Below are 10,030 nucleotides of genomic sequence, written 5' to 3' on the forward strand. Positions count from 1 at the left end.
CACCTAGTATATGATGCTGACATTTCCTTGTAGTAGTCCCACCATGAGGAATAGTAACATGGAAGCAAGAATAATAGTCCAATATACTTCCTTCAGCGTTCCCATAGTTACCAGCAGTTACAGACCTGTGGGAAGTGCTGTTTGTGGATGGGGTCCCTTTGTAATGTGATCTGCCACCCTATGCTGGCAAAGTAGCCCCCACTGTCTTTTTTTTTAAAAAAATTGATTTCTGAGAGGAAGGGAGAGGGAGATAGAAACATCAGTGGTGAGAGAGAATCATTGATTGGCTGCATCCTGCACGCCCCCCACTGGGGATCGAGCCCGCAACTCTAGCATATGCCCTTGACCAGAATCGAACCTGGGACCCCTCAGTCTGCAGGCTGATGCTCTATCCACTGAGCCAAACCGGCTAGGACACCTGCACTTTCTTGTTGCTTGGTTTCCTCTGGATTTAATCTTGATCTCATGCAACATCTTTCAGCAGACAGTGCCTCTCATATGAAACTGAAAAACTATTTTGGTTGGCATTTCACTTATGGAAAAGATCAGAACATTTTAAAAAGTAGGACTTAATATTTCTTCAACAGTCAACTTCGCGTATGAAAGCTACCTTTTCTCCTGCCATCTATCGAGGGGGCGCTTTCACCTACCAATTCCCAGTGTGGCCCTTTCCTCACCTTAGGTCTGGCATTCTTCTGGTTCTTTTAAAAAGAGAGTAAACATCTCTCTCTAAATCTTGCTAGGGGAGGCAGCAAAGAGGACTGATGCTAGAAATTTATCACATATCTAGAACCCTGGGAACCCTGGAAGGAGTGTGCTGTAACTCCTCAGGGATGGAGAGGATCCAGGACTAGAGATCAGAAACGCAGGATAGGTTTGGCAGGGTGGCAGAGGGGGCTTGGGTGCATCGTGGGAAGAGGCAGGGCACATACAAGAATCAACCAATGAATGCATAAATAAGTAGAGCAACAAATCTCTCTCTCTCTCTCTCTCTCGCTTTCTCTCTCTCTCTTTCTCTCTCTCTCTCTCTCTCTCGCTTTCTCTCTCTCTCTTTCTCTCTCTCTCTCTCTCTCTCGCTTTCTCTCTCTCTCTTTCTCTCTCTCTCTCTCTCTCTCTCTCTCATCAATTAAAAAAAAAAAGACAAAGAAAGAAAAATGTACATTCTCCAGTCTCATACCAGACCCACTGACTCAGGAACTTTGGGGGTTTGTGGAGCCCAGTGATTTGTGTTTTCACAAACCGTCCAGGTGATAATGAGCAGTGTTGCATTCAATCGTACGTATAAATGACTAACATCAGATTGTTTCCACTTAAGATAGACAATAACTGAAATATTGGTGGGAGAGGAAAAAGGTAAGCCATAGATTTGAAAGACACATTTCTCTGCTGTGTTCAGAATGGCTAAGATTGCTTGACATTTGACCACTGGGTAAATGGGGGTAATAACAATACTATGCAGCTTAAAGGTGGATTGCCAAGGTCACAAAAATCAAGATGGAAAGTCTGAAGGAAATGATGACAGCGAGGATTGCCTGGGCCCACTCTATCATTGTTCTATCTAGGGCACTGTCATGAAGCATTGCCCTGTATCCTGGCTCTGTGACCTTCTTTGATGTAGATGCAGTAAAATTTTATCTTTCTGAAAAGGGCAAGACCAAAATTACTTAATATAAATTAATTTTCTTGGAGAATAAAAGAAATTGGCAATGCCATCCAAAATTTTATTATAATATTTATTCAGTTTGGAAATAATAAATGATAAAGCATCAGAAAGATTCTTTTTAACCCTTTATTAAAACTATAAGTCTTCAAGTAAAACATACAAAACGATGATAAGCATCATTTTGGTCTTTACTGTCTCGTTATTTCTTTCTTGAACGACCAGCACCTACAAAAACGTGGTGTTATATAATACAGTGCTTCTAGAGAATTTAGTCCTTGCGGCTGGAATTCCTGGAACTGCAACGTGAGTCACTGGTTGTCATCTTGTGCCAGGGAGATGAAGGGAAGCCTGTTCTCAATTACTGGGCAGCTGGTGTGCTTTAATAGTTTGCTTTTTATAAGCAGTAAAATAGTATTTCTTAAGTATCCTTATACCCTATTAATGTGGTGCTTTCCACACTTGTCGTGTATCACAGTCCCCAGGGAACTTGTTAAAAATGCAGATTGCCCACCCCTTGAGGTTCTGATTTAGTAGGTATATGATTTTTAACAAGCATCCAAATGATTCTGGTGCAGGTAGTTTGAAGACCATACATTTTGAAACCCTGCCCAGAGCCTACTCATAATTTATGTGCTCATTATTTGAGCATATCCAAAAGTGACTGACAATTCACAAAAAGTTAGTTTAGTGTAGATAAAGACTTAACTGTGAGCAACACATGCTTATTCAAATAGAGCTTAATACTTGGCATTTGGGGAAAATGAGTATTACCCACACAAAAAAATACAAATTAAAAAATTAATAGACAGTTTTTTTTAAAGTAGTTTAGGTTTACATAGAATTGAGCAGATAGTACAGATTTCCCATATATATTCCCTCTCTAATCTCACGTTTCCCTTCTTATTAATGTCTTGTATTAGTGTGGTATATTTGTTGCAGTTAACCAATATTGATACCATATGGTTAATAGTTGATGCATTATTATTAACTGAAGTCCATAGAAACATTAAGTTTCACTCTTTGTGTTCTACAGTTCTATGGGTTTTGACAAATGCGTGATGCTTTGTATCCATCATTATGGTATCCTACAGAATACTTTCGCTGCCTTAAAAATCCTGTGTTCCACCTATTCTTCCCTGTCCCACTCCTCTCCTTGAACTCTTGGCAATACTGGTCTTTTTATTGCCGCTATAGTTTCAACTTTTCCAGTGTCATATAGTTGTAATCATATAGTGTGTAGGTTTTTCAGTTGGTTTCCTTTTACTAAGCAATATACATTTCAGATTCGTTCATGTTTTATATTGGCTTGATAGCTCATTTATTTTTATTAGGGCTTGATAGCTCATTTATTTTTATTGCCAAATAACATATATTCCACAGTTTGTTTCTCCATTCACTTTTGGAAGGATGTCTGTTTGCCTCTAGTTTGGAGAAATTATGAATAAAGCTGCTATAAACACTTGTGTATATTTTTTTGTGTGTGGATATTAGTTTTTTTAAGTCATTTGGGTAAATACCTAGGAGTGTGATTATTGGATTGCATGATCAAAACTATGTTTAGTTTTGTAAGAAACTGCCAAACTCTCTTCTAAATTGGCTGTACCATTTTGCATTTTCACCAGCAATGAATGAGAGTTCCTGTTACTCAACATCCATGCCAGCATTTGATATTATTTTGTTTTTCTTTTTTGCCTCTTTAATAAGTATGTTGTGGTATCACATTGATGTTTTAATTTACAGTTCTCTAATAATATATGACATTGAACATGTTTATATATGCTTATTTGCCACATGTATATCTTCTTTAGTTAGGTATCTGGTTGGATCATTTGCCCATTTTGTAATTGGGTTTGTTGTCTTATTTTTGAGTTTTAAGACTTTTTGCCTTGGCCAGGTGCTCAGTTGGTTAGAGCATCATTGAGATAAACCAAGGTTGCGGGTTTGATCCCTGGTCAAGGCACATATAAAAATCAACCTATGAATGCATCAATAAGTATAACAACAAATTAGTCTCTCTTTCTCTCTCTCTTTGTCTCTTCCTCTCTCTCTCTAAAGTCATTAGTTAAAAAAAAGCATTTTGTATATTTTAAGTACAAGTCCTTTATCATATATGTTCTATAAATATTTTCTTCCAGTCTGTAGCTTGTCTTTTTATTATAACATTCTCATTTGCATAGAAGTTTTTTATTTTTCTTGAAGTCAAGTTATAATTTGTTTCTTTTATGAATTATGCTTTAGTTGTTCCATATAAAATTCATCACCAAACCCAGGTCACATAGATTTTTCTACTATGTTATCTTATAGAAGTTTTATATTTAGTTTATGTTTGAATTAGTTTTTATAAAAGAGGTAAGGCTAGTGTCTCAACTTTTTTTTTACATGTGGGTATCTGATTGTTACAATACCAATTGTTGAAAAGACTACCCTTTTTCCATTGATTTGTCTTTGTTCCTTTGTCAAAGATTAGTTGACTATATTTGTGTGGGTCTATTTCTGAGTTCTCTGTTCTGTCTCATTGATCCATTTGTCTTTTCTCTTACCAATACCCACACTTCCTTGATAATTATCCTATATAATAAAACCTTAATATGCAAATAGACCGAACAGCAGAACGACTGGTCACTGTGAAGCACACTGACCACCAGGAAGCAGACGTTCAATGCAGGAACTTCCCCCTGGTGGTCAGTGTACTCCCACAGGGGGAGCACCGCTCAGTCAGAAGCCAGGGTCATGGCTGGCGAGTGCAATGGCGGTGGCAGGAGCGTCTCCCACCTCCACTGCAGGGGGGCGGGAAAAAAAACGCCGCCCACCTCCACTGCAGGCGGGCGGTAAGGAGCGAGGGGTCCTGGACTGTGGAGAGTACGCAGGCCGGGCTGAGGGACCACCCCCCCCCTCCCCAGAGCACAAATCTCATGCACCAGGCCTCTAGTAACTTTATAAAATGTTTTAAAGTCAGGTTGTGTCAATCCTTAGACTTTATTCTTCTTTAATATTGTGTTAGTTATTGTGGGCCTTTTGTCTTTTCATATAAATTTTATGTTTGTTGACATAAAATATCTTGCTAGAGTTTTGATTGGGATTACATTGACAGTAGATAACTTGGGAAGAATTTACATCTTAAGAATATTGAGTCTTTCTATTCAGGGAAATATATTTTTAATATGTAAAATCATTTCTCTATAAGCTTTAGACATTTAGATAATACTTTAGTAATAATATTTATAAAATATAATGTTAATTTCCCTAACCTTCTAAATGTATATGACTTACCATAAATTTTGACCTTTTCCTTATGACTTGGGACTATCATTGTGAGTTTCATTGCTCACTGGATATAAATACAGTTGTATCCACTTCTTAATATTCTTTCTGTATATTAGGTATCTTAGTTACCATTATGGCTACTTGTTTACATGTTTCTGTTGCCAGCTGGATTGTAGCCCCTTCAGGGTCAGGATAATATCTTAGCCATTTCTGTCTCCTAAGTCTGGTAGATGCTTTATAAATGTTTGTCTAATGGATCTTGACTGTCTCTTACATCTATCTCTCTCTTTTAACTTCCTGTTTCTAATCTGTTGTACTCTAGAAAAAAGAAAAATTAACTTTTCTAACAACTGCTTAAAGTGTTAGTAAATCTCTAAATGAAGTCCTTAATACAATCTTTCTGAGAGTCATAGAGGGTTTTGATAAAGTCCAGTCCTGTGTATTTTCAAACATACAGAAAATCTGAATTCCCATGTGCCCTTCACCTAAATAAAATAATTGTTAACATTTTCCCACAGCTTCTTTATCCTGCCCTTTCAATATAATAACACACACATTAACACTCATACACACACACTGGTACTGTACCATTTGAACATTTGTGATAAGTTCCAAAGTCATAAATACCTTAACATGTATCATCTAAGAACAAAGACAATGGAAGTGCTTTATTATAATAAAGACAATTAACAATGATTTTTTAACATTATTCAGTAGCTGTTTCACATTTAAATATGTCCAGCTGTTACAAGAATGTCTTTCATATGATGCATTCTAGGTTCCCACATTGCAACTGGCTGACCATTGAAGTTGTATGATGTGATGTGTTAGTTTGTACTACGTGGCTTTGGGTAAGTGCTTTCATATCTGTGGGTGGTATAGGGTGATCTAATAATATTGTTTTGAGCTCTGAGAGTCTATGAGTCTATAATTATAGATCATTTTAGGCCTATAATTTTGTGATTTATTTTTAAGGAACATTAAAAGTAGGAATGTTTTGAAGTAATTTGACAGGAACTGATAAACCACCAAATAAAAGAACAATGTATTTAAGTCAGATTTCAGATACCAACCAAACTCAGGCTTATGTTCATGAACCTTTCCCCCCAGTTTTATTGGAAAATAATTGATGTACACTACATGTAGTGTTTTGGTTTTTCTTCTATGTAGAACTCTGCTCTGTGAGAATAAAAATCTATCTCTCTAGGGAGATTGATGCCCTTAAATACTGCTGAGAACCAAGGTGAGAGCCTGAGCTCTGGACATGCACCGCGGCCTTTCCAGCACAGTGGTCTTGTTAACTGGTATCACCCTGGTCAGAAAGGAAAGCGCTTTAGACAATTGAATTAGTTTCTCATGCCAAAATAGTAATATTTATAAAACACTATAAACCTTTTATTTTTTAATAATTGTGGACTTTTCAAAAATTAGAAAAACAAGAACTCTGTACACCCTCCACCCAGATCCCCTAGATGTTTATGTCTTGTGTAGCTAAAGTACAATTTAAAAAATTCCTTCAAATTTTCCTTAAGGAAAAGGGCTTCACTTTTTTTCTTAAGGGATATATCTATTCACTTTCATATTAGACTGTCCATTATTCTTGGACCTTAGAAATTCTGTGCCCGCTTTCCAGACTGGGTAAGATTGTTCTCTATTGCATTCTTGTAGCTGCCTCTAAAAGTTCTAATCCCATCTCCAGTAATTTTCCTTATAAGGAACTAGAAAGCCACTAAAAATATGGTAGGTTGGCTTATTAATAATTTCTCTTTGATTTGAACTAAAGGCTTTTTCTTAGAACACAGAAGTGAAAAAAATATAAGTAAAGCACTTCTGTGTATGACAAAATTGGCTGCAAACTTCAGGAGTGAATGCTGTCATTTTAGCTTCATCTCAGAATTTTTCAAAATTGTTAGTGCCCAGAAGTGCTTAAGAGATTATGGCCTTTACATTTCCTTTTAAGAGCCAAAAATTCCGGAGACTAATTTGCATTCAAACCGCTTATTCCTGTCACTTTTGAGGTGAATATGTAATGTTTACATAGTGCTGGGTAGTGCTTCCTTCCCCTACCTCCACAGCTGCAGTAGACATATTATTACGTCTTTCATACATAAACATTTAATTTTTAAAAATGTGTTCCAGACTAAAGAAACTTAACATAGCCAAGCAAAATGTTGAAACCTAATTGTAATTAATCTTGACTTGTGTTATGATTTATAATTAACATAGGCCTTTCAATTGCTGTGATTGATTTTATGAATTCTGACATTTGTCTTGATAAAGCAGCTCATAAAGCAGAAAGACATTTGGAGGTGGTATTGGTGGAAAAAATGGCTTACAATTCGGAATTTGCATAGGAAGTTTTATAAATTCAATGTGGATTCATACTTTATTTTTATGTATGTAGTTTAGTCATTTCAAAATTTAATAGAATATTTCTTATATGAAGTTTACCATTATGGTCACCGTCCTTAGGGAATTAGTAAGATTAAGGGAATAATATTAGCTCAAAGCTAAGAAATTAAACTTTGAAAGCCAAACAGTCAGGCTCCAAGAAGTTGCTATAATAAAGTCTATAAAAAAATTTCCAATAAGAATTAGAAATCTTCCACATATAACACAGTTTTTTCTTTCTTAGTTTCTTCTTAATACAGGAAAAGTGTCTTTGGTCAACATAGATTTGTTGGGCTATCAAAAACCACTGTAATCTCATACTGCTATTTCCATGACCTTAAGACAGTGATTCTCAACCTTTTGGCCCTTTAAATACAGTTCCTCATGTTGTGACCCAACCATAAAATTATTTTCATTTCTACTTCATAACTGTAATGTTTCTACTGTTATGAATCATAATGTAAATATCTGATATGCAGGATGGTCTTAGGCGACCCCTGTGAAAGGGTCGTTTGACCGCCAAAGGGGTTGCGACCCACAGGGTGAGAACCACTGCCTTAAGAGTATAATGAGTGCTCATGGGTATAGTAACCAGACATCTTTGATAAGATTCAGTTTTTTAAAATAGGTTGCCAAGGTAAAGTATAAAACGAGGATACATTTAAATATATCACTGAAGAAAGCTAAAGTTTACCTGTGTAATATTGTTAATACCAATTAAAGTATGTTTAGACATTTAAAATGTTGGCTGGGTGGAGGAAAAAAGGGAGATAACAGAACTAATCCATGGGTACCAGTTTGAATGTGCATATCTGCTAAGAGAAAATCCCACTCAATATGCTTTAAACAATGAGGAACATTTGTTATCCCATTATAGGAAGTTCAAATGAGGAGCAGCTCCAGATTGGCTGCGTTGCTCAGCAAGAGCAAGAACTTTTAAGTTCTTTGGACCTTGTGTTCTGCTCTCCTGGATCTATTAACTCAGTACCCCACATGGTTGCAAGGTGGCTGCCACAGCTCCAGGAATCGTCATAGGGACAATGACATCCAGCAGCCAGAAATGGTTAGCCTCAACTATCATTTTCACTGTTAATAAGGAGAGCCTTTCCAAGATTTCCTACACATCACAGTACCCAGAATTATACCACATGCCTAAGTCCAGACTAATCCTTGGCCATGGAAAAGGAAGCCAGGGGATGTGGAGTGGGCCCTTCTACCTCCCCTGAGCACAGGATACACAGAGGAGATGGGACACCCAAATAACACAGGGACCCTTTTCACAACGGGGAAGAGGGCTGGATTTTGGTGTTTTATGTGGGTAGCAACATTTTCTCATCTCTAACCAAACTTCAGTATTTAGTACGAAGGGATTGGGAGGAAATGAATTTACCATATATGGGTCCATGTGTTAATAAACCAATGTGCCAAAATGAACTCAGCTTAAATACATCGAGGAAAAGAAGAAAAAGGAACTAACTCAGACAATGATTAAAAGTTCAGCTGTGTTCTAAGTCTGAAGCACATCAGTGCTGTGACTCACAAAAGAGAGGTTAACCTTCCTCATCTCAAATCTTTCTTTAGCTATCACTAGGTTAGCTGACAAGCCTGCAAAATACCTGGCCAGGGAGTTTATAGAAAAGACTCAGAAATGGATGCATTTTGTGTTATCTTAATAATATGTACTATCCTGAGGCTCATTTGAAGTTGATAAATAAACACACTTCCAAAAGAGATTTTGGTGTACAATATATACTATATGAGAAATGTGGAAGTTTCAATACCTTTGAAATGTAAAAGTACAATTTATAACTTATAAAAGTATATTGAAGATAAGAAATGTCATTGATCATTCTTTTTTATCACTTTGACTGAATTTTATTTATTTATTAGTTTTATTGAGATACTAGAGGCCCGACGCACGAAGATTTGTGCAAGAGTAGGCCTTCTTTCCCCTGGCTGCCGGCACCAGCTTCCCACTGGCACCGGCTTCTCTCTGGCACCCGGGACCTGGGCCTTCGCTCTGGCCTCCACCTTCTGCCTTGTCTCTGGGCTGGAGCCACCTTCCGCCTTCGCTCCAGCTTGCCGCCCTCCTGTAGCTCCCTCCACCTCCTGCCTCTCCCCATAGCAAGTGTCCTGGCCCAGCCGCCACCGTCTTTGTCGCATCAATTTGCATATTCCTTCCTTATTGGCAGTGGGTGCCTCTTTGTCATGGAGTGGGGGTCAATTTGCATATTCCATCTTTATTAGATTGGATAATTGACATAAAAGATTGTGTCAGTTTAAGGTACACAGCATGATGATTTGATATAAGCATATATTGTGAAATGATCTTCTACACTAATAAAAGAGAAAAATGGTAATTGGCGTACGACACTACCCTTTTCATTGGCTAATCAGGGCTATATGCAAATTAACTGCCAACTCAGATGGCAGTTAACTGACAACAAAGATGGCGGTTAATTTGCATATGTAGGCACAATGCAGGGAGGCGAAAGGGAAAGCAGGAAGAAGCCCCCAGCCACTGACAGTGATTGGAAACCCAGGGGGGAGCTAAGAGCTGGGGGGGCAGGGCAAAGGCTGCCCTGCACCCCAGCCATGATCGGAGAATCAGGCGCCTTTGCCGCCCTGGCCAGTGATAGCAGGAAGTAGGGGTGGAGCCAGCGATGGGAGCTGGGCACGGTCGAAGCTGGCAGTCCCAGGAGCTAGGGGTCC

The 10,030-nt window shown here is 37.9% G+C and overlaps 1 long non-coding RNA gene across 1 annotated transcript in view; it reads left to right on the forward strand.

Moving 5' to 3' along the window:
- Positions 1–1,977: 1,977 nt before the first annotated feature.
- Positions 1,978–10,030, forward strand: part of LOC107185199 — a 23,212-nt gene continuing 15,159 nt past the window's right edge. Inside the window, exons 1-2 of the long non-coding RNA XR_001516117.1 lie at positions 1,978–1,988; positions 3,983–3,987. This is a non-coding gene — a long non-coding RNA (uncharacterized LOC107185199). The remainder of the gene's footprint in view (positions 1,989–3,982; positions 3,988–10,030) is intronic.

Source organism: Myotis davidii, unplaced genomic scaffold (genome assembly GCF_000327345.1).
Source record: "Myotis davidii unplaced genomic scaffold, ASM32734v1 scaffold68, whole genome shotgun sequence".
Lineage (NCBI taxonomy): Eukaryota > Metazoa > Chordata > Mammalia > Chiroptera > Vespertilionidae > Myotis > Myotis davidii.